This window comes from Rhinopithecus bieti, unplaced genomic scaffold (genome assembly GCF_001698545.2).
Source record: "Rhinopithecus bieti isolate Rb0 unplaced genomic scaffold, ASM169854v2 scaffold_74563, whole genome shotgun sequence".
NCBI lineage: Eukaryota > Metazoa > Chordata > Mammalia > Primates > Cercopithecidae > Rhinopithecus > Rhinopithecus bieti.
This window is the reverse complement of record NW_016827726.1, coordinates 859,626-883,978: the sequence shown is the minus strand read 5'-3', so window position 1 is coordinate 883,978 and position 24,353 is coordinate 859,626. Positions and strand designations below refer to the sequence as shown.

The 24,353-nt window shown below is 43.6% G+C and overlaps 1 protein-coding gene across 1 annotated transcript in view; it reads right to left on the bottom strand.

Annotated features, from left to right (window-relative positions):
• Window positions 1-2,119, bottom strand: part of CPLX2 (complexin 2) — an 88,475-nt gene extending 86,356 nt beyond the window's left edge. The window contains exon 1 of the mRNA XM_017864098.1: window positions 1,800-2,119. The gene's annotated coding sequence lies outside the window, so the exon portion shown is untranslated. The remainder of the gene's footprint in view (window positions 1-1,799) is intronic.
• Between the last annotated feature and the right edge of the window lie 22,234 nt (window positions 2,120-24,353).

The following is a 24,353-nucleotide window of genomic DNA, read 5'->3' as shown; positions in this document are numbered from 1 at the left end:
CTGGGACTTCAAATCTCTTGGGCTTGACACACAGCTCTCTCTGCCTGGGGTCCTTTTCCTCGTCTTTCCTTACAGTTCCTGACTCCTGCTTCTGAGATCCCACCAGCCCAGTGCCTTGATACTTATCATAACATATTGCAACTGTTTGTTTTCTTTCCTGGCCTGTGACCTCCTCAAGCTACTTCTCTGCCTCCCCAGTGCACAGCCAGTGCCTGGTATGTAATAAGTCCCCAGTACAAGTTTACAGAAAGGATAATAGCAGTCATGGGATCTACCGTTTTTTGAGCATTTACTATGCGCCACTAAGCTCATTACATGGCTCTTTCATTAAATTATCATCCAAGTGGGTACTATTAATCGTCTCATTCCTCTTTAATAGCTGAAGATAGTCTCAGAAGGTCACTTGCCCAAGGTCACATGCTAGTAAGTAAACCACTCTGCTATTCTCCTTGCATCTGGGATTTTAAAAGACTTCTCCATGAATGTTATGCAACAGGACCAGGAGTTAGAGAGCCCGGGTTTTAGGCCCAGCTTTGCTACTAAATTGCTGAGTGACCTTGGGCGAATCACCCCTGCCCCCTAGGCCTTGTCTTCCGCGGAGACAATCAGTCATCTAGAGTGTCACGTGATCCGAGGGCCCTCCCAGCCTCAGCTCTCAGAGAAAAGGTTTCTCTTCCTCGTATGCTTTCCTGCCGCGGAACTGGCTTCCCTGTTTGGGGACCTCCCGGCTTCACAGACGCCCTCAACCTTTTTTCCTTGCTAATTGCAACCTCCAGGCTTAAGCCGAGTTCGCAACCTGCTGTCTGGGTCGCCCCCTCCCCACTGCCTTCTCTGCGGTCTGGGATTTCTCTGGAGGTGGGGGCGGAACCCAGGGCGTGAGGGAGAGAGGGAGCCTGGAGCTGTCCCGTTCGTGAGGCTTCCCCGCGGCTTCTCAGCCCCCCTCCCCCTACGGAAACTCAGCCTCACACTTTCTAGGGATGTTCCGGGGACAGCCGGAGTCAGTGATTGCAGCTGCCAGCCGCGGGCTTCTGTGCTGGGCTCTTGGAAGTCCGCGGTTCTGAGCTAGGATAGGGGTGGGAGTCCGGAGGGAAGAAGGGGCGGCGCACTCCTTCCTCCCCGCCGAGACCTCAGCCTAGGCCCAGCCCGCCCAGCGGAGCCGGGACCCTTCTGTGCCTGTGTCCCCTCCACCCTCTTGCCCACTCTTAGCTGGGCCCCGCCATTGCACGGCCAGGCCTCGGCGGACGGCAGACCCAAGCCGGAGACGCGCGGCTGTGCTAGGCCCCCGCCCAGCTCGCCGGTGACACCGCTCTGGGAGAAGCTGAAATCCCCCGATCGATGCAGCCTCACGCCACCCCTAGGCGCGCGGGGGGCCCCAGACCCGCGGCTTTGTTCGCGGTTCTCTGTGCAGCAGGAGAGAGCTGTCCGCCGCTGCGGTGCGGGCGCGGGGAGCGGCGCGCGGGGGCGAGGGACTGTCCTTAGCAGCCGCGCGGAACCCGGGCGGAGGGTGCAGAGGAGCCTGCCCGGCCGCCGCTGTCCGCCGCTGCAGTGCTGACCCGGGAGGGACCCCGCGCGGCGCGGGAGTGTCCCCGAGGTGGTGCTGGAGCGAGAAGCCCGAGGCGCCCTCTGCTTTGCCCCGGAAGAGCCGCCGGCGGCTGAGAGCTCTAGGGAGGGGGAGAGGCCGGAGGAAGCCGCCTTCAGGAAGCTCTCGAGCGCGGGGCCTGTGGCCGGGGTCTCTCCGCCAACCGCTCCCGCGGAGGAGGGCGGCTCAGCCACAGGGAGCGAGCGCGCGTTCTACGAACCTGTTGGAGGTTGCAGCTCCTCCGCGGCCGACCAGGGCGCCCGGGACCGAGGTTCTGGCGCGTTTCTCCCTCCCCCTCTTCCTTGACTCCTCCGCCGAGGCGCTCCCTCCTGCCTGGGCTAGCACACGTGCACGCGGGGGGCGCCGAGCCCCGTTTCTGTCCGCCCCGAATGTCTGCCGAGCTGCAGGGCACAGAGCCCAGAGGCCTCCCCCCAAGGGCAGACCCGCTCCCGGGGAGACCCAAGCTTCCCGAGAAAGGAGGCGGGGGCTGGCGGCGGAGACGAGAGAGGGCGCCAGCAGAGGTGGCCGTGAAATCAAGGAGACATGGGAGAGTTCCCACACAGGCAGTGCTACCCTGAAGTTCGAGGACTTAGGGGTCTGCCACTAGGGCATCCTGATTTTGAAATCTCTCTCCATTTCTGTGACCAATAACCAAATGCAGGTCTACCTACCTGCTCTGTTGCAAACTCCACTCTCTGGCCTGACTGCCGGCCGTACCTCATTCCAGGCTGTCTTTTACCATGTCCCAGAGAAAGCTTTCTAAACTAACTTTTTGACGGGATCCTTCACTACTAGCAAGACAAGCTATGTGCCCATCATGACAGAGGACCACTTATTCTGAACAGGCCTACCCCAGTGCCTTAGCACCTGCCCTTCCCTTTGGCTGAGACTTTCTCCCTTCCTTACTACTTATGCTTTATCTGCAGGTGAAAGCATCCTCATTTTACATGCAAATTTACCTGGCCCCTAAGGCACAGTCAGTCACTGCCTCCTCTAGGATCCCTCAGCCTTTACATCCCTCCACTAGGCTTCTCATCACATTGTGTTACTCATGCACCTCTATCCTCAGTTGCCAGGCTAATAAAAACTGGTTCCATATTTTATGTTTCTCTGTATCTTCATCTCCTAGCCTGGTGACTGGCACACAATAGAGGTTGAGTTATATCTGCTGAATGAATGTACACATGAGAAGCAGAGGTCAAAATAACTTCCTTTTCTTCATGTGATTGCTCATTCGATTTCTTTCTTTTCTTTCTTTCTTTCTTTTCTTTTTTCTTTTCTTTTTTTTGTTTTTTTTTTTTGTTTTTTTTTTTTTTGTTTGAGACAGAGTCTCTCTCTGTCTCCCAGGCTGGAGTGCAGTGGCGCGATCTCGGCTCACTGCAAGCTCCGCCTCCGGGGTTCACGCCATTCTCCTGCCTCAGCCTCCCAAGTAGCTGGGGCTACAGGCGCCGGCCACCACACCGGCTAATTTTTTATATTTTTAGTAGGGATAAGGTTTCACCATGTTAGCCAGGATGGTCTCGATCTCCTGACCTCGTGATCCGCCTGCCTTGGCCTCCCAAAGTGCTGGGATTACAGGATGAGCCACCGTGCCCGGTCTGATTTCTATTTTGTAAATCACAGCCTTCGAGGCTCCATATACAGCATCCATGTCCAACCCTCCTGCCTCATGACCCACTCTCCCTTGTCTCAGTAATTCCTCCTACAATGGCCTCCATTTTGTATCAAGGTGTTTTTAAAGGTTTTTTTGTTTGTTTGTTTGTTTAATTTTATTTGCTGTTTTCTTTGCTTGGGATCCTCATCATCTCGATCTTTATGTGGCTGAATACTTGTTATTTGAATTTCAGTTCAAATGTCACCTTGTCAAAGAGGACTTCCCTGGCCACCTACCTAATGCTTCCTCCCCCAATCACTCTATAACATTACCTGTTGCATTTCTTTTGTTGTTGTTGTTAGTACTTATTACTCTCTGAAATTATTTTATTTATATGCTTACCTGTGTATCGTTCACTTTCCCTCAACCAGAGTTCAAACTCAACCAGAGCAAGGATCCTGTCTGTCAAGCTTACTGCAGTGTTTTCAGTGGTTAGCATTCTGAGAAGAACTGAACTTATACCAATGCATCAATAGTCCCTTTCTCCTTGGAAAGGCTTGAGCTACTTTGCAGGTCATTGTAAAGTCTTCTATTAGGCAAAAATCATCTACGAATGTTTAAGGAAAGAGGATCACACTGATACTCCATGAGATAGGGAAAGAGAGAAAGGAGAGAGCCCCTTTACATAGATATGTGGCTATAAAGTGACAGACCTGGACCATAGTCCCTTTTCACCCCAGATAGTAGAAGCATAGCAATTCACTCCTACACACCATTTAAAGTAATTTCAAATTCAAGATCTCACTTGATATTTCTGACAACCTTATCTGGATTAGCATTATTCTTCCCATTTTATGCCAAATCAACTGAGGCCAAAAGAGGCAAACTGACTTGTACAAGGTCACACAGCTTCTAAATACTGACACTGATCTAGAACTATGACATAGCTTCTGAATTTCCTGGTAGTAGGAGACCCAAGCACATACATGTTGGATTATAATACAATTTGATAATTGCCCAGCAGTGATTCTCAACCTGGAGAGGCGTGGCGTAGGGTGGGGAAGAACTGGATAGGCTGTCAAAATCAGAATAAAATGGAACTCTTTTCAATAATGATAATTTGTTGAGCGCTTTCCAGGTGTCAGGTACTGTACTGTTTTATGTACTTTGTCTCAACTAGTCATTTTTTTCTTATTCCTATCCCCTTTTCACAGAGGAAACTGTCTTAGGGAAGTTAAGTAACATGGCCAATGTCATGGAGCTGGTAAACAACTGAGCTGGGGCTTAACCTGAGTTTTTTTGACTCGAAGCCTGAGCTCTTAACCATTATGCACCCCAGACCTATTGAATCTGAACTTTTGGTGAGCAGTATGGGCCTGGGATTTGAAGATGATTTTAGGTCATTCTGATATATCTTTGCCTTTACTGAGAAATGCTCATGGAAGGGATGAAGACTGCCTGTTAGGAGGAGTTACGGGAGGGTGAAATTGGACCTTAAAGGATTAAGTGGGGGTTTTACAGGCAGACAAAAGGAGGAGAATATGTCAGATAGAGGAAATAGAATATTTAAGAGCCTTGGGGTGTGAAAATGAAGGGACTGCTATAGTCAGTATGGATGGCTGTAAAGCTGATGTAGGGAATAGGGGATGAGAAATTAGGCAGGAATTGGTTTGGACTTGGCTGCAATGCCTCTATTCCATAGGCAGCAGAGAACTGTTGAACAACTGCTTTAACAACTGCCATCACCACCTGATCACCCCCACAGCAACAGCATTAAATCAATACTTTACAATTTGCAAAGTGCTTTAATAGTGAGCCATCCCTGTGAGCTTGTTCTTATTGTCCATAGAACCTAGTAGATAACCTGAGACAGTGTAGGTGCTCAGTATTTGTTGAACAGGAACAGTTGGACACAGGTGGGAATCTAGCTTAAAGGCTGCTGCAATAATTCAAAGGGATGAGAAGTATCACTTAATCCAGGAGTGCACAACTCTGGACTATGGACTCTGGAAAGTTGAAGTGTATTGCCCCTTATCTCCAAGCACTTCGGGGAGGCTGGAATTTAGCTCTCAAAAATGGTTGCTGAATAATTATAACAATTTTCCTTTCCCATGTACAGAAAAGCATATTAGCACCTAGAGAGCCAATGCCCAGCTAAGCCAGGATTTCCTCTGTCGTATATATGCAGTTTATGTCTTTTGGCTCCTGGATTTTGGCCCTAATGGACTTTATTATGTGGCAATAACATTATATGCCATCATTTGTTTCCTTGATTTAAAGGGCAATCACCATGCTAATGAAACAGTCTTGGCGCAAGAATTAAAATCTACCTTCTGTCTCTTCATCCCTCGGGCAAGTCCACACAGACCCTGATAATGGCTAACTTACAGAGGGCTGAATTGTATCAGGGACCGTTAAAGCCCTTGAAACATATTAACCCAATGAGGTAGGTATGACCGTCATCCTCACTTCACAGACGAGTAAGAAAGAAGTCAAGAGATTTGTACTCTGAAGAGGTCAAGATTGTACTCTGACAGAGGCAACCTTCAATACCCAGCTGCTTAATTTGAAAGGCTGGGCTGGGCGTAGTGGCTCATCACTTGTAATCCCAGCACTTTGGGAGGCCAAGGCAGGCTGAGGTCAGGAGTTCAAGACAAGCCTGGCTAACATGGTGAAACCCCGTCTCTACTAAAAATACAAAAATTAGCCGGATGTGGTGCACGCCTGTAGTCCCAGCTACTGGGAAGGATGAGACAGGATAATAGCTTGAACCCTGGAGAAGGAGGTTGCAGTGAGCCGAGAACATGCCACTGTATTCTAGCCTGTGTGACAGAGTAAGACTCTGTCAAAAAAAAAAAGAAAAAAAATCTCCAGGCTCCAACACTACAGCTAAATGCCTCTAAGGTAAAATATTTTCATTCTGTTTCCTGCCAGACCTGTTCAACCCTGGACAAAATAATTTCATTTCTGCAAGCCTCAGTTTCCTCTTCTGTACAGTGGGGATCAAAATACCTATCAAGGAATGTTGCTAGAGGAAATAAATAAAGGAATGTATGAACACTTCCAAATGATGCTACTTCCTCTCCTGATCTTCCTCATTTGGAACAGTCGCTGCACTGTATGCCCAGCTGCTGGGGTCATAAACCCAGAGTCCACGCTGAATTATTCCTTTTCCTTCACATCCAATCCATCAACAAGTCATTTAGGTTCTTTTACCAAAACATATCCTAAATTAGTCCACTTCTCTCCTTCCCCACCACATCCCCTGTAGTTCTCTTCACCATCATTTCCTGACTGGACCACTACAACATCCTCTTACCTGGTCTTGCTGGTTCCTTTCTTGCTCCCCCAAATAATTTGTAAAATATATATCCCATACAGAAAAGAACACAAATTGTGTGAACATCTTGATTATCACAAAGTGAGCACAACTGTGTAACCAACACCCAGATAATGAAACAGAACATGATAGCCCCCAATTTGATATCCCTGTTATCCCCTCTCAAAGGAAAGCAAAGCACGATTCTGACTTCTGACCCTATAATTTCACCAATTTTTAAACTTCATAAAATGAAACTCTACAGGCAGGGTATGGTGTCTCACGCCTGTAATCCCAGCATTTTGGGAGGCTGAGGCAGGCGGATTGCCTGAGGTCAGGGGTTCGAGACCAGCCTGGCTAACATGGTGAAACCCCGTCTCCACTAAAACTACAAAAAAAATTAGCCGGGCATGGTGGCGCACACCTGTAGTCCCAGCTACTCAGGAGCCTGAGGCAGGAAAATCACTTCAACCCCGGAGGCGGAGGTTGCAGTGAGCCGAGATCGTGCCATTGCACTCCAGCCTACATGACAGAGTGAGACTTTGTTTCAAAAAACAAACAAACAAACAACAACAACAAACCAACTAGACAATACATACGCTTTTGAATTTTGATTTTTTCTTTTGCTCAATATTAGGTTTTTGAGATTCATCCATGTTGTTGTCTGTGTCAGCAATGTTATTTTTCATGCTGTGTAGTATTTCAGTATGTGAATACACCTCAGTTTGTTGATGGAGTTTTTCATTGTTTCCAAGCTTTGTGTAAATCTTTTGATACATACATGCAGGTGTTTTGGTCAGTTATTTTTCCAGAAGTGGAATTTCTGGATAAGGTATGCAAATACTTAGCTTTAGCGGATACTCCCAAACAGTTCCCGAAAGTGGGGATATCAATTTTTGTTTTGTTTTGTTTTGTTTTGTTTTTCTTTTTTTGAGATAGAGTCTTGCCCTGTCACCCAGGCTGCAGTGCAGTGGCATAATCTTGGCTCACTCCAACCTCCACCTCCCAGGTTCAAGTGATTCTTGTGCTTCAGCCTCCTGAATAGCTGGGATTACAGGCATGCACTACCATTCCTGGCTAATTTTTTTGTATTTTTAGTAGAGACAGGATTTCACCATGTTGCCCAGGCTGGTCTTGAACTCCTGAGCTCAGGCAATTTGCCTGTCTTGGCCTCCCAAACTGCTAGGATTACAGGTGTGAGCCACCACACTCAGCCAAGGGATACCAGTTTTAATCCTGTATGTTGTGTATGAGAATTCTAGTTGCTCCATCTCCTCACCAACACTTGGTATTGTCAGTCTGTTTTTAATTTTAGACAATCTATGATATTTAGTGGTTTTAATTTTAATTTACCTCATGACTAATAAAGTGATTTTCCATGTTTAATGATTATTTGAAAACTTTCTTTTGTAAAGTACCTGTTGATGACTTTTGTCAACTTTTCTATTGTGATGTTTTTTCTTGATTAATATGACTTTTATATCTATTCTGGAGAGGGATCCTTTGAGATTATATATATTGTAAATATCTTCTCCCATCAGGTGGTTTGCTACTTTCCCTCTGTTGGTGGTGTCTTTTGATAACCAAAAGTTGCTAATTTATTAAAGTTCAGGTTATCTACTTGTAAAGCACTTTTCGTGTTCTGTTTAATTTTTGCCTACCCGAGATTATGAAAATATTCTCTTTGTTATCTTATAGAATCTTTATTGTTTTACTTTTTATATTTATATTTATAGTCCACATCAAATTTACTTTAGTATATGGTGTAAAGTATTGGTTATGATTTTTTTTTTTACCCATATCATTATCCTATTGATACAGCACCATTTATTGAAAGAAAGACTATTTCCCTTTTCCGCTCTGGGTACTACCTTTGTTATAAATCAAGTACCCACATGTTTTAGTCCATTTTGTGTTGCTGTAACAGAATATCTGAGGCTGGGTAATTTATGGAGAAAAGTGACTTACTTGGCCCACAATTCTGGTGGATGAAAAGTCCAGGCTTGGGCAGCTGCCTCTGGTGAGGACCTCATGCTGCTTCAATTCATGGCATAAAGTGGAAGGAGAGTGGGCACTGCAAAGAGGTCATATGGTAAGAGAGGTGATGAGAGAGTGAAACCAAGGAAGCCAGACTCTTTTTAACAACCCACCTTCTAGGGGAACTAATCCATTCCTATGAGAGCAGGAACCCACTCTCCCTGTGGGAGGACATTAATCTATTCATGAGGGATCCTCCCCCATGACCCAAACACTTCCCACTAGGCCCCCATTGGGGATCAAATTTTATCCTGAGTTTTGGCAGGGACAAAGCACATCCAAACAATTAGCACCATATTTGTGTGGGTCCAATGTTTCTTGTATGAACCAGATCAAATTACCAGCCTCTTGCTAAAAATTTCTTTTCTTTTTTTTTTTTTGAAACAAAGTCTTGCTCTGTTGCCCAGGCTGGAGTGCAGCGGCAATCTCGGCTCACTGCAAGCTCCACCTTCCAGGTTCATGCCATTCTCCTGCCTCAGCCTCCCCAGCAGCTGGGACTACAGGCGCACGCCACCACGCCTGACTAATTTTTGTATTTTTAGTAGAGACGGGGTTTCACCGTGTTAGCCAAGATGGTCTCGATCTCCTGACCTTGTGATCCACCCGCCTAGGCCTCCCAAAGTCCTGGGAATACAGGCGTGAGCTACCGCACCGGGCCGCTAAAAATTTCTAATGGTATTTTTCCTGCTGAACTTAGAATGAAATCCAAACTTTATGCAATGGCCTTCAAGGTTTTGCATAATTTGGTGCCACCTGGTTTTTTGATTTTATTATTTCATCAGTTACCCTGATGCTCACGCCACACTAGCTGCAGTTGCTTTGTGTACCTTGAACACATACCTTTCATTCTCGGCTTTGGGCCTTAGCTCCTTCCAAGAGCACCTATTCTTCAATATTCAGGCCTTTGTGTCAATGTTTATTTCTCAGAGAAAGTTGAACTGCTTGCTTTCTCTAAAATAGCCTCTTCTTGCCCCAAGTTGCACTGTATGATTACCTTGTTTTATTTTTGATAACACACGCTACTCCTTGAAACATCTTATTTATGGTTATTTGCTGTTTCTTTCACTAGAATGTAGTGCCCATGAGAGCAAAGACCATATCCGTTTTGTTTATCTCTGAACCCATAGCTAAAATGCTATGATAAGGACGTTGGGTCTTAGTCATTTTGTGTTGCTACAACAAAATACCCGAGACTGAGTAACTTATATATATAAAGAACAGAAGTTTATTTTCTCATAGTTTTGGAGGCTGGGAAGTGCAAGATCAAGGCACCAGCATCTGGTGAGGGCCTCCTTGCTGTGCCCTCACAGGGCAGAAGGTGGAAAGACAAAAGGGATGAATTCTGGTCTCACATGGCAGAAGAGCGGAAGAGAGAGCGCTCACTCCCCCAAGCCCTTTTTATAGTGGCTTTAATCTGTTCACGAGGCAAGGCCTCACGACCTAAAAACCCTCCCCAAAGACCCTGCCTCCCGGTGCTATTGCACTGGGGATTAAATTTCCAGCACGTGTATTTTGAGGACACATACAGACCATAGCACCCACAGTGCTGGCAAAAGTAGTCAATGCATGTTTGTTGAATCAGTGAGAATGACACTTTTTCCACTCTAATTTCCATGTCATGTAGCTCTAGTGTCAATGCAATAAACAGCATCTCAAAAATGCTAGCATTGTACGACACACAACCGGGTAGGTAGACAATTTCCAACATCATCAGTTTTGCACCTGACTTATTTTCCTATTGTTATTGATATTCATAAATCCCAGTTGTTATAATTTCAGCAAATCAATTTATATTAATTTTTTGAGGTGAAAAGAAGGAAAACTGATACTTCTTAAATGTTTATTATATCTCATCCAATCCTCAAAACAGCCATATGAAAGAAGGCGTTATCACCCCCAGTTAGCAGATGAAGAAATGACGACTCAGAGAGATAAGTATAGCTAGTGCTCACAGAAGCAGCTGGATTACATAAAATTACTCTAATAAAGCTGGTTCGAACCCATTTCAGAATATGCTATTGAAATCACAGCACATGCAATAGAGGCATTTAGCAGGTGGTTCAAATATTGGCTTTGAGGACCTAAACCTGAGTTCTAGGCGTGGTCTTACTTCTCATCAACTTTGTGACGTTGGGCAAGCCAGATGGAACTCAGTTTCCTCTCTGTAAAATGGGAATAAAATAAAACTACTTCTTAGCATTATTGAGAGGATTAAATGGTAATATGACTATAAAGTGCTTGCATTTAAGAAGAGCTCAGTATATGTAGGTTGCTATTCTTATTGTTCGTGTCGTATAGAGTAATTTCAGTTTGCTCTTTCAAGATGTTGCTGAGGAGTTGCAATAGGGGATAAGATGCCCAGAGGTAATTAATGCAGTTTTATGGTCGTATGTAAACTCCTTCAAACCAGTACTTCAGTGAGTGAGTGATCCTTTTCTGATGGTAAAGAAGAACATTCTTAGCATGTCTCCACTCCTTGTGGAGAGAAGGTAACAGGTTCAGAGAGGTAAAGTGACATACCCAAGGTCACAGAGCTTGAATTCATGCCAAAATTCATCTGATTCTCAAGCTTTGGTACAAATTCAAGTCACGAAGGTACTTGGTCCCCTCCCCTGGGTTCTGAAATCACAGCCCCTCCCTTCTCCACTGTGTCTGCCACAAGGATAAAGAAAATCCACAGATAATCCCTAAACCTCATTTGAAGCCAATAATCACATCCATTTATCTCCTCTCCAAGCTGCTTATTGCAGCGGTGGATAAGAGGTCCGCTGATCAAGGTCCGCAGCCTCTCTGGGCTCTGACTGGCTGGGAGTAGGGAATGTTCTGGGACTGGGTGGGAGGCAGAGCCCTACAGTGAAAACAGCAGACAATCAGACCCTGACTCACGGTCTAGGGGTGGTATTGAGGGTCCAGAGGACCATAATATCCATAGCTCTCTCAACTGAGAGACAAGTACTTTGTGGTCATTTATCCAGTGAGACAGTAATAGCTCTCTGAGCTTCAGTTTCCCTATCTGCAAAACAGAGACAAGGAGATTTGTGTTGCATGGTCCTTGTGAACATTCAGTGACATGATGTATGTGTAACAAGGTGTTAGTGAACTGTTTATATTTCAATGTCAGCTGAAGTCCCAGAGACCAGAAATAAAATGTATATGCCAAGCAGCCTCAGGCAAAGTGAGGTGCCTGTCTACCAATGGAGGATATACTAATTGATTTTGAAACAATTTTGACCAGGCTTGAGGGCATACAAAGTTGAAGTTAAAGAGAGAAGGAAAGGGGAATTCTTTGGAATTAGCGGAGTGCTGGGTATCACGCCACCCCATCACTGTCATGGGGAGGGAGAGGAGAACCTCAAAAGTGAAAGGGAGGCTGGGAGTTACACCTACAATCCCAGTGCTTTGGGGGGCCAAGGTGGGAGAATCACTTTAGGTCAGGGGTTTAAGACCAGCCTGGACAACATAGTGAGATCTCACCTCTACAAAATATACATATATATATTTGGTGAATACCTGTAGTACTAGCTACTTGGAAGGCTGAGTTTGGAGAATTGCTTGAGCCCAGGAGTTCAAAGTTGCAGTAAGCTGTGATTGTGCCACTGCATCCAGCCAGGGCAGCAGAGCAAGACCCTGTCTCTTAAAACAAAAGAAAAAAGTAAAAGGGGCTTCAAGGTTAGCTCTTGGAAAGTCTCATCTGGGTCTCCTGACATTGGAGAATACTTGGGCTGGTGTCACCCCTATCTGGAAGAGAGTCATTAGAGACCGTCTTGATAGGATTCATTATTTCAACCAATATTTGCTGAGTACTCTAGGAGGCCAAGAATAGTTCTAGATGCTTAGAATTCATCAATGGATAAAACTGAAAATCTCTGTCTTTGAAAATTTCATCCTCCCGTGGAACAGGGAGACATATAATAAATCCATAAATATGTAAGACATTTGTTGTGATAATTGTTATGGAAAAAGTTAAAACAGAGGTGGTGCTAGAAGTACTGGAGATGTTGATTTTTTTCCTGGGGGGTCAGACAAGACCTTGCCTATAAGGTGATATTCAAGTAGAAACTTGAAAGAAATGAGAGAATAAGCCCTGTGGGTAAGAAGCAGGGACCAGGTGGAGTGTGCCCCACACATCTGTGGAACTGTGAAGACTGTAGGTGGCTGGAGTGGAGTAAACAAGGGGAAAGTGGTTGGAGGGAGAGGTCAGAGGAATGGAAGTGAGGGAGCTAAAATGCTATGATAAGGACATTGGGTCTTAGGCAGTATTCAATAAACACTGGATGATGAAAGGCAAGAACAGAGGGAAGGAGGGAGGCAAGGGACTTAGAGTCTGTTTGGAGATGGTTTGGATACAGCCAGGGAATCTGCCTAGTGGAAAATAATAGTACTATTGGGGGCCTAAGGGTGGGTCATGCCATCAGCCAGACTCACCAGTGAGGGAATTCAGGGTGCCCAGAACCAAGGGCAGCATGAAACAGGCTGTCCTGGTGGGCCTATGGGTGTACTGAGTAGGGGATGAAGAACTTGGGCTTGGTCTCTGTTTTGCCATTTGGGGGCAGCTTTGAGTTTGGTTTTCTAGAAACTCATCTGCCAGGAAGTCAATGACAATGCCAGGAAAAAAATATAGACCTTAGGAGTTCAAGTCTCATCTCTATCATTGATCAGTTACGTGTTCTTGGCCAGAACCTCGATTTGGTAATCTAGACATTGGAGTTACTCGTATCTATCTTTCAGAGAAAATGTGGGGCTCCAAAGAATTAATGGATGAAAAGGAACTGTTCAAAAGTGTGCATGAAAACTTATGTTCATACAAAAACCTGAACACAGATGTTTATAGCAGCTTTATTCATGATTTTGCAAAAACTTGGAAGCAGCCAAGATATACTTGAGTAGGTGAATGGGTAAATAAACTGGGGAACATCCAGACAATGAACATTATTCAGTCCTAAAAGGAAATGAGCTCTCAAACCATGAATAGACATGAAGGAAATTCAACTGCATGCTAAGTGAAAGAAACCTGTCTGAAAATGCTACATATTGTATAATTCCAACTATATGACATTCTGGAAAGGGCAAAAGTATGGAGACAGTAAAAAGACCAGTGGCTGCCAGGGGTTGGGAGAGGGAGGAATGATCAGTGGAACACAGAGGACTTTTAGAGCAGTGAAACTACTCCGTATGATACTACAGTGGTGGATACTTGTCATCATACATTTGTATAAACCCACAGAATGTGCAACACTGAGTGAACCCAAATGTAAACCATGGGCTTTGGGTGATAATGATGTGTCAATGTAGGCTCATCAAATGCAACAAATGTACCCTCTGTTGGGGAATGCTGATAAGTTGGTAGGCAATGCATGTGTGAGTGCAGAGAGTATGTGGGATACCTCTGTATCTCCACTCAATTTTGCTGTGAACCTAAAACTGCTCTAAAAATTAAAGTATATATATGTATATTTTAAAGAGTTGTGCAAACGTGCATTATTATGACCATTTTGAGGTCAGTTAAATATTTTAATGTGTTCTCCATTCAGGAAACATGTGGAGCTTGCAGTTTGGGGTTAATTTCTAGCCTTCTAACATTCATTTCCCCCTTCCTAAGGGTATCTTGCATTTCTCATCCATGTAGGTTGGCTATTATTGACTCCATTCCCAGAGGGTACACCCAATTAGCTTAAACCAATGAGTATCTCTTATCCTCCTGACCACACAGATTACATATGGATTAACCAATGACATATCGTCCAAATCAGCCAACCAAGGCAATAAGACTCAACTCGGACACTTTTATTGAGTCACTGGGGAGTGGACTTGTGTAACTCTTGGAGATATTGACAGATGATCTTGTGATCAGGAGGGGAGCCAGCTTTAGGATGAGACCTTTAGGATGAGGGTACTGAATTCTTGGTGGCATCACTGAGTGTCTGGATCAAGCCTTACCTGAAGCTATGTCTACCTCTGTCTTTTGCAATTCTATCAGTTGCCTAATTTCATTTATTTTTTAACCAGTTTGAGTTGGGTTTTCTGATACTTTCAGTATAATGAGTTCTAACTGCTATATACTGGGTTCTGAGGCCCCAAAGTTCGGTTTAAAAAAAGTTTGGATTTAGAATTTCCTAATGTGAAGTTGTATCCATAAACTTCCTGCACCAAGACCCATCCCCAAGGCAGTGTGAAATTTTTCAATACAGATTGAGCATTCTAAATCCAAAAACTTGAAATAAAAAATGCTTCAAAATCTGAAACTTCTTGAGTAAATGAAAAGCTCACTGAAGCATTTCAGACTTTAGATTTTCAAATTAGGAATGCTCAACTGGTAAGTAGAAAGTAAACATTCCAAAGTCCAAGAAAAGCCTGAAACACTTCTGGTCCCAAGATTTTCAGATAAGGGATGTTCAACTTGTATCAGGTTCCCTGACTATGGCATTGTTAATTGCTGCTTGCTTCTCTTCGTGATAATTGGGACCCATCTGGCAGAAATTTCAGCATTGTATTGTGGCATTGGGGACTGGATAGAATTGGTCTGGGTTATTTCCTGGATAAGGCTGATCTAATCCAAGTATACATATAGAATGGAGAGGAGAGCCAAGGATAGCACAAGGGAAGAGGATGAAGAAAGATGAACTAAGGAGGTGGAGACAAGTGGGAGGCAGAGTGGGAGGGAGTACGGGGGAGTAGAGTGCACCTGGAGCTTTGGAGTGAGGCAGCCATCTTCGATGCTCTTCCTCAGTGAGTGCAAGCAGGGGCTGGGCATTTGCTGAAGAATGGGCAAGCTGGGGCTGAAAGAGGATCCTGAGAGACTGGCAAACATCCTCCTCCTCTGGTACTAGGAAAAAGCAAGTTTGGCCAGCAAAACACCACAGCCAAAGACACAATAACTGGTTGTGTTCCAGGCATATAGAAGAGGTTATTGGTTTCTGTTATGGCTAATTTTGTGCATCAGCTTGACTGGGCCTTAGAACGCCCAGACAAATGGTTAAACATTATTTCTGGGTGTGTTTGTGAAGACGTTTCTGGAAGTGATTAGCATTTGAATTGGTTGACCAAGGAAAGCAGATGGCCTCCCCAATATGTGTGGGCATCACCCATCCATTGAAGACCTGAATAGAATGAGAAAGGGGAGGAGGAGCAAATTAACTCTGCCTGACTGCTTGAGCTCAGGCATCAATCTTCTCTTGCCTTCTGCACTCTAGTTCTCAGGCCTTCAGACCTGACTCAAATCTATGCCATCAGCTTTCTGGTTCTCAGGCATTCAAACTACACCACCAGCTTTCCTGGGTCTCTAGCTTGCAGATGGCAGATAGTGGGACTTCTCAGCCTTCATAATTGTGTGAGCCAAAACCTTATAATAAATCTCTTCATATATATGAATATATATGTGTGTGTGGTTTCCAGAGAAACAGAACCTATATATATATGTATATATATACATACACACATTTATACACACACTTATATATAAATATGTTCTGTCTCTCTGGAGAACCCTGACTAATAAAGTTTCCTAAGAATAACTGGGAACCAGAAAAAAGTTCCCACTCAATACAAACCACTTTGAGTAGGGATTAAAATTTTGGCATAAAGGCAGGTTCAGAGATTTGACTTGGGCTTTGTCAACAGTTAAAAATATGAAATAAAGTAATGATATCCTATATTTAACAAATCATAGGTCATAATTGAAACTATGAGCTGAGTTTAAGGACAAACAAGAATTGAATAAAATGTTGATGTTCTTGAGAATGTATATTTTTTCCAGTGAAGTTGTTGGACAGCTCATTACTACTGCCTGTATGTTTCATTCGGTTTTTGCAGTATACTTATCAACAGAATCATTTCTTGCACAAATATTCGTGGACTTTAAGATTTTTCACAAGGGTATCTCTTAATACTTTGAAATCACAAGTATTCTCTCTGAAGTGTTTTTGCATTCATTTACATGGTGTTCCAGTTACTTTGGCTACAAAATAAACCATCCCAAAACTTAGTGGCTTGAAAAAACGATAATCATCTTTTTAGCTCACAAATCTGCCATTGAGGCATGGGCTGGCAGAGAAGCGTAGTCTCTGCTCCACATGTGGATGCTGGACAGGACTAGAGGGTCCACTTGCAGAACTGCTCACTTGCATGGTGGGCAAGTGGTGTTGACTCTCAGTGGGGAGCCCAGTAGGAGCTGAGAAGGGAGGGTGCTTTTGTTTCTCTCTAGCTTGAGCCTCTCCCTGTAAACCTCTCCACAGGTTGGCCATCCTTCCCCTTGTCTGGATTCCAAGAATGAGCATCTCAAGGAAACCAGGCTGAGTCACATGACTTTTTCTCATCTAGCCGCAAAGGTCAAATAATGAACAAAAGGGTGAACTCAAGAGATCTACTGTGCAACATAGTGACTATAGTTAGTAATAATGAATTGCATACTGGAAAATTGCCAGAAGAGTAGATTTTCAGTGTTCTTGTCATAAATGAATAAGTACATGAAGTAATGCAAAAAAAAGTCAAATAGTGTTTTTGCTCTACTCTATTTGTCAACCATTCACTGATTCAAGGGAAATGGATTCTACTTCTCTTTGAGAAGGATGTAAAAAAATTGGGGGGCCCTGTTTTAAAATAACTACCGTTCACCCTCTGGCCATAAATTATTTATGTTCTTCCCATGTGCAAAATATACTCCTACTAATGCTTCCCCCAAGTCCCATCTATTATGTCATTAGGAGCAGGCTCAAAATCTAGAATCTTGTCATTGAAATCAAGCTTAGCTGTGGATGAGGCTCCTTGGGTGCAGTGCATTGGGTACAGTTCTTTGAGTACTATTCCTCTTAATCTAAAGCCCAGTTACCTAAACAGATATGTTATGTCCTCTCCTGACATAATGAGGCAAACACAGGAAAATTGCTAAAAGAACTCCACCCTGACAACCCACATCCTGTGTTGAGCAACGAGGTAACTGGGACAGGAGAAGTGATCCTGACCCTGTAATATTTGGTCCCAATTTGGAGGAGCTTATTTGAGAGGTCCCATCCCTTAATCTTTGTTTGGAAGACTTTGGTATATGTGTTACTTTATGCACACTCAGCCACCTAAAGCTCAAAAGTTCCTTTCCAGATTAGTGCTCCCAGTATCCCAGTCAAGTTGAGTAAATTCTCCCCTGAAATTCTTCCATTATTCCTGAAGCAAAGGTGAGGCAAATATCAATATTACATGTATCTTACCTATGGTTAAGGGGGGAAAATGGTGATGATGCACTACCATATTACTTTAACAAGTTATTTTATTTGGAAATAGTTTCAGGCTTACAGAAAATTTGCAAGAATAGTACAAAGAACTCCAATATACTCCTTCCCCAGACTCAAGATGAATAATTTCAATGAATCACCTCCCAATTCCAAAAGAGAGGTTAGGTGAAAAGAGAGAGCTGAATGTCTCTGAGAATCCAGACAAATTTTGGGCTCACCTCCAGGTACAATTTGAGCACAACTCCTTCAAAATTCTGATAATGAACATCATTTAACTGTTGGCCAGGAATCTTCCCCCTTCCTTTATGGTAAGAGGATCCCACATTTCCCTGGAACTATCTCTTCTCCATTTGACAACATGTGGTTTATTTGGAATTAACCCCACCATGGTTCTCTTGAACCAACCAAAGATGAGACCTAAGCTGGTCTGGTAGGAGTGAATCTGTTCAAATTATGCTGGGAATTCTAGTATAAAGAGCTATTCTTGCCCCTAGGATAGAAAACTGGAAACATATAGCCTTAGAATGCACTTGAAACTATCTTGGGAATACTAAGGAAATAGCCTTAAGATGAGTGCAACACTGAAGAAGACAGAGCTAACAGAGAAAGAAATCAGATCCTTAGTGATGTCATTGAGCTGCTGCTGGATCTAGCTTTACCTGAACTGAACTACTTCTGAGGTTTTATGCCCATCAGTCACTGAATTCCTTTTACTTTTTAGTCAGTTTAAATTAGGTTCTCTGTTATTTTCAACCAAAAGTTTGTTAGTATGTACTCAATATGGGTACCCATATAGGACCAAGGATAAATTCTAGTGATGAGAAAAGATCCCAATTTCAGGACCAGAAGTGTGGTACAGTGTGTGATTAGAGCATGGGGCTGGTGTTCTTTCAACCCTCCTGCTTTTGTCTATGATTGGAGCAGAACCGGGTCTGCAAAGAGTGGTGGTCAGGAGGTCACAGCTATGAGAAGAGGAGAGTAAAGGTTGGAGCCTGATGCTGGGGAGAGCAGAGACCATGCCTGGAGTAGATCCATCTCAGAATACAGAGAACGGATGGATGCAGGGCTGGACAGTTTTAGGGGGAAGGGAAGAAGCAGAGCCTCAGGCTCTTAGAAACCCTGCTTGAGTGTCAACAGACTACTCTTCTAAGTACAGAATGGATGTAGAAGAGGCTGCATGGGAAGCAGTAGATCACAGGAACATACAGTTACAATGTATTATTCACCTGTGATGATGATGGTGACAATCATGTTGTTAATTATGATAACAGTGATAATAATGATGATGATATTGATGAAGATAATAGCATTGGTTGAAAATTAACCCCTATACATGTTTATTGATGTCTGCTATCTTGACATGATGTCTGCTGTCTTGCCATGCCCAGTATCCATTCCCCCTTTACTCTATAAGAGCATCATGATTTTCTTTGAATACTCCTTTCTCCGCTTTCAGTCCATTATCTGGGTAGAGTAGAGCCAATGTGGAACTCTGGATTCTAGACATGGACACATGACCCAATGTTGGCCAAGGGTAACATGATATCTCCCTGGGCACAGTGATAAGTGGAGGAGTAAACATATAACCAAAAGTGGTCCAATCAGAGCCAATGAGGGCCAGTCTTAAGACTACTGGGAATGAAGCACTCTTTCTCCATTAGAGAAAGCTTAGTGCTGCTGGAGGCCAGTTTGTCACCCTGAAGGGAAGGTGTTTTAGTCCATTTTGTGTTGCTATAAAGGAATATCTGAGGCTGAGTAATTTATAAAGAAAGAGGTTTATTTGGCTCACAATTCTTCAGGCCATACAAGAAGCATGGCACCAGCATCTGCTTCTGGTGACAGCCTCAGGAAACTTCTAATCATGGTGGAAGACGAAGGGAGAGCAGGCACATCACATGTTGAGAAAGGAGGAAGCAAGAGAGACAGGAGAAAGGTGCCAGACTCTTTTAAGCACCAAGCTCTGAATGTGAACTAATAGAGTAAGAACTCACTCATTATCATGGGGGTGACGCTGAGCCATTCATGGGGGATCTACCCTAATGACCTAACACCTGCCACTAGGCTCCACCCCCAACTTTAGGAATCAAATTTCAACATGAGATTGGGTGGTAGGGGGCAAATATGCAAACAATATTAGAAGGCTTGTAGGAAAATAGAGCCAACTGAGACAGAGAGAGAGAGGGAGATTTCTGATGATGTTTGAGCATGTAGTTTCAGGTGTGTCTGAAATTATATCTGCTCTTAAACTTTTCAGTAACACTTTGGACCAATAAATACCCACCTCATTGATTTTTTGTATGGTTTAGCTTTTGCTTAACATGCCATTAGATGGGTATCTGTCATTGAGGTAGACATTTATTATCCCTCTTTTACAGATAAGAAAACTGAGGCTGAGTGAAAAGTGACTGCTTCAACCCACACAGCTGGTAAAAGGCCAAGCTCAATAAAAATCAAACCCTTTTCTGGCTCTGGGCCCAGTGAGTTGCACATTCCATGCCCTGGATGAGTTCCATGTTCCTTTCCAGCTCTCAGATTCTATCTCTCTGTGCTCACTGTCTCCGAACTGGATAGGTGCCAGGTCGGGGGCAGCAGGTAGTGGACCAGCTGCTGCCTGGGTCAGGAGCCCAGCATGTTCTCAAGGACACAGATGGGCTGGCAGCCTTGTGCTCTGGGCAGGGAGCCTAAGGCGGGGGTGGACACTGGTTCCCGGAGAAAAAGCTCATTCAAGACTCACTGATGCCCAGCACTGGGCTCCAAGCCTCCAGAACCAAGGTTTGGCACAACTTCTCTTTATGTGCCCAGTGCCCAGAGTGGAATGTCTGTTTAACTCAGCTCTTGAGAGCGCCTACACAATTGGAGGGAACCCCCTTTGGTGATGGTGACTGTTTGCTTAAATGTCTGTGTGTGTTTGCAGGGGGAAGCATGGAAAACCTGGAGGCTTCTTCTACATTCCAAGGGCCTGTCACACCCAGAGGAGCCGGAAAAGTCTTGTTGAATTGAGATAAGCAAATATCTGTTTTTCAAATCCCTTTAAGTTACCAGACTCCCCACTGCAGAATTACAATTATTTGATTTTTGTATAATGAATAAATTAATAGATGGCATTCTATAGAATACAAATAAAACACCACTACTAATTACTAGGTAGCACCTTTTGCAGAACACCTATTATGTGTCAGACACTAGCTGGACGCTTTATATTTATGACTGCATTTGATTCTCATTATAGCCTATGAAGAATGTGTCATTATTTGTTTTATATATAGGTGAAGAAACAGAGGCACAGGGACATTAAATCACATATCCAAAGCCACAAATAAAGCATGTCTGAGAACTAGGAATTTCCACCCAGAATTGGATGACCTCAAAGCCATGGTTTTTTCCACTCTACCTGTTCTGCTGCCAAGTATTGAGTGGAACAAGAGCAATCAGAAGTCCTCAAGGCAGGCTGGGCATGGTAGCTCACACCTCTAATCCCACTACTTTGAAAGGCCAAGGAGGGAGGATCCCTTAAGCTCAGGAGTTCAAGATTAGCCTAGGCAGTAAAGTGGGACCTCATCTGTATAAAAATATTAAAAAATCAGCCAGGTATGGTGGCGCATGCCTGTAGTACCAGTTGCTTGGGAGGCTGAGGTGGGAAAATTACTTGAGCCTAGGTTGCAGCGAGCCGTGATGATATAACTGCACTCCAACCTGGGAGACAGAGACCCTGTCTTTAAAAAAAAGAAATCTTCAAGGCAGATGGTAGTTTTCACTTGATTCAAGCAGCTGGAAGAGCTGTTTCTTCCAGTCCAAGTTTGAATGTATTTTGGCTCCTGGCTTTCTCCTTCTGCATGGCTCACAGGAAACACAAACTCAAATGGCCAATGCAGAAGCCTTCATCTTTCTGACTCCAACCCCACTCTCATTCCTGTCTTCCTGATTTTACTGACCGAAGCCAGTTAGCCAAGACAGAAGCCTGGGCATTCTCGGAGACTTTTTCCTTTTTATTCCTCACGTCTAACTCATTGTTAGGTCTGGTACTATGTGGACCCCCATCCCCACCTCAGCTTCCCATATCAGTTTAGGCATCATCATCTCTTTCCCTGGTGAATGCAGCAGGCTCCTCACTGGCCTTCCTGCCTTCATTCTCCTCCAATTTATTGTCCACATCAATTGCACAAGTGACCTTTCTTTCACACAGATTCGATCTCAGTTACTGCTCATTTCCTATAAGGTAAAGTTTGAATGCCTTAGTCCAACGTCCATAGACTGACAGCTGCCCCTTTCCCTAGCCTCACCTACCACACCCTCTTGTCTTGCCACTCCCTCAAAGCCCATGCCCTTATAACTTTTTGTCACCAGTATGAGGCAGAAGACAAGAGGTGAGTACTGTGAAGAGTGAGACGAAGAAGAGAGGGTTGACCCTTTCCACTAGAAAAAACAATGTGTTCAGTGTCGTGGGATCTCACTCATTAGAACTGCATTCCTCCTCTTGGGGGAACAAGAAGTGGGATGAGGAGTGGGCCAGAGTGTGGACAGGGTTCCACTCTACCTGGACGTTGTTGGGATCAGAAATATAAAGTAGGTACAGTGGAAATTGTCCAGTTGGCCTCCACTTAACTGTCTCACTGGATCAATGACTTTTCACCTGCAATCCTATTGCTGGATGTTGGTGGCAGGTAGAGCCCCAAGGCCATTAGATTGCTCTCCCGTTGAGATGACCCGTGTTTTTCTGCTTTCGTCAGTCAACTTGCTGCTTAGCAGGAATCAGTTGTATTTGCTACCCTGCAACAATTCATCTCTGTGGAGGGCTTCTAAAGCATTCAGTTTAGCTTTCATAGGAGGAAACATTCTTTTTTGTGCCCATATTTTATCAGTGTACATCATGTTTAACTAAACTACATAATTACAATAGCGAGTTCAATATCTGTAATATATCAGAAAAAAATTCTGTTTTCTATGAGCACTGACTTGAATGATTTGAAAAGACCCCATAAATGTCAGTTGCTAAAAAAAATTCTGTACAAATGTGTGTGGGTTAGAGACTTGTAAAGTGTTAGGGGGTAAAACAAAACAAAACAAAACAAACAAACAAAAAAACGCTGTCCATGATTCTGCACTCAAATTACATTTTCTTGTTCTACTTTAACAATGCCTGAAGTATTAGTGTCAATTGTATTATGGCTATGGCTTATAGAAAAAGGAGAATGCAGAATCCAATCAACAGAGCTATTCTGAGAGGCCTCAGAGGCCTTCATCTAAAATTATTTGGATACATGCACATTTATATACTTTAAGTTGAAGTAAGATGTTTAGCAGTATGTAGTTCATTCATTAAATTATTTCCTACTATAATGGACTTTTTTGATTACCAGTCAAATCTGGACCCCAACTGTGTGAACTCATATATATATACACACACACATACATATATGTATGTATATATACACACATGTGTGTATACACAGATATGTGTATATATGTATATATACACACATATGTATATACACACATATGTGTATATACACACATGTATATATACACACATATGTGTATATACACACACGTGTATATATGTATATATAGATATACATATATACACACATACACATATGTATATATACATATATATACACACATATATATATGGCTGGGTAGAGGGTCTCTGTCACTCATGCTGAGTGCAGTGGTATGATTATGGCTCACTGCAGCCTCAAACTCCCAAGCTTACGTGATGCTCTCACCTCAGCCTCTTGTGTGGCTGGAAATACAGGTTTGTGCTACCATGCCCAGATAATTTTTCATTTTTTGTAGAGACAGGATCTCACTATGCTGCCGTGGCTGGTCTTGACCTCCTGGATGCAAACAATTCTCCCTCCTTGACCTGAGATTACTGGTGTGAGCCCTTGTGCCTGGCCAACTGAATTATATTACCATTGGGAGGGAAGAGTGAGTGACAGTTTTGTTCAGGGATCCTGGGAGATGGGAGACCAGGTTATAGATAGCTGTAGAGGTAGATATAGACAGACATGTAGGCATAAATACATAGACGTAGAGATATAGGCATAGACATAGACTTGGATATATACATATATGATCACCATCTTTTAATATCCAGCTCATGAGACTCCTTTCCCAGATCATTCACTCTGTAGTTTATACTTTCATGTTGGGTTTCACATTGCATGGTAATTATTTTTCTCTATGTTTGGACATTCCCAAAAGAGTCAAGCCTTGATGAAATGAAAGGAGCCCAAGTTTTGAGATCAGACAGACTTGGGTTTGAATCTCAACATTATCCCTTCCTGGCTGTGTGAATTTGGATAAGACCCATGTCCTCCCTGAACTGAGCTGGAACCATAAGCCAGAACACATATAAAGTACTGAATAAATGGCAGCTGTCAGAATTCTTATTTAATATGTGCATCCCATTGGGTCGTACATTTCTGCTGATGCATCATTTTTTCCTGAGATCCCCAAGGCTGGACTGTGTCTTGTTCAACTTTGTCTTCACAATGCCCCTTGATAAGTATAAGAATGTGCTAAGAGTTTGAAGCATGAATAAATCATCTTGTACTTTTTTAACATTGATCATAAATTTTGGATCATTGTTAGAGGCCA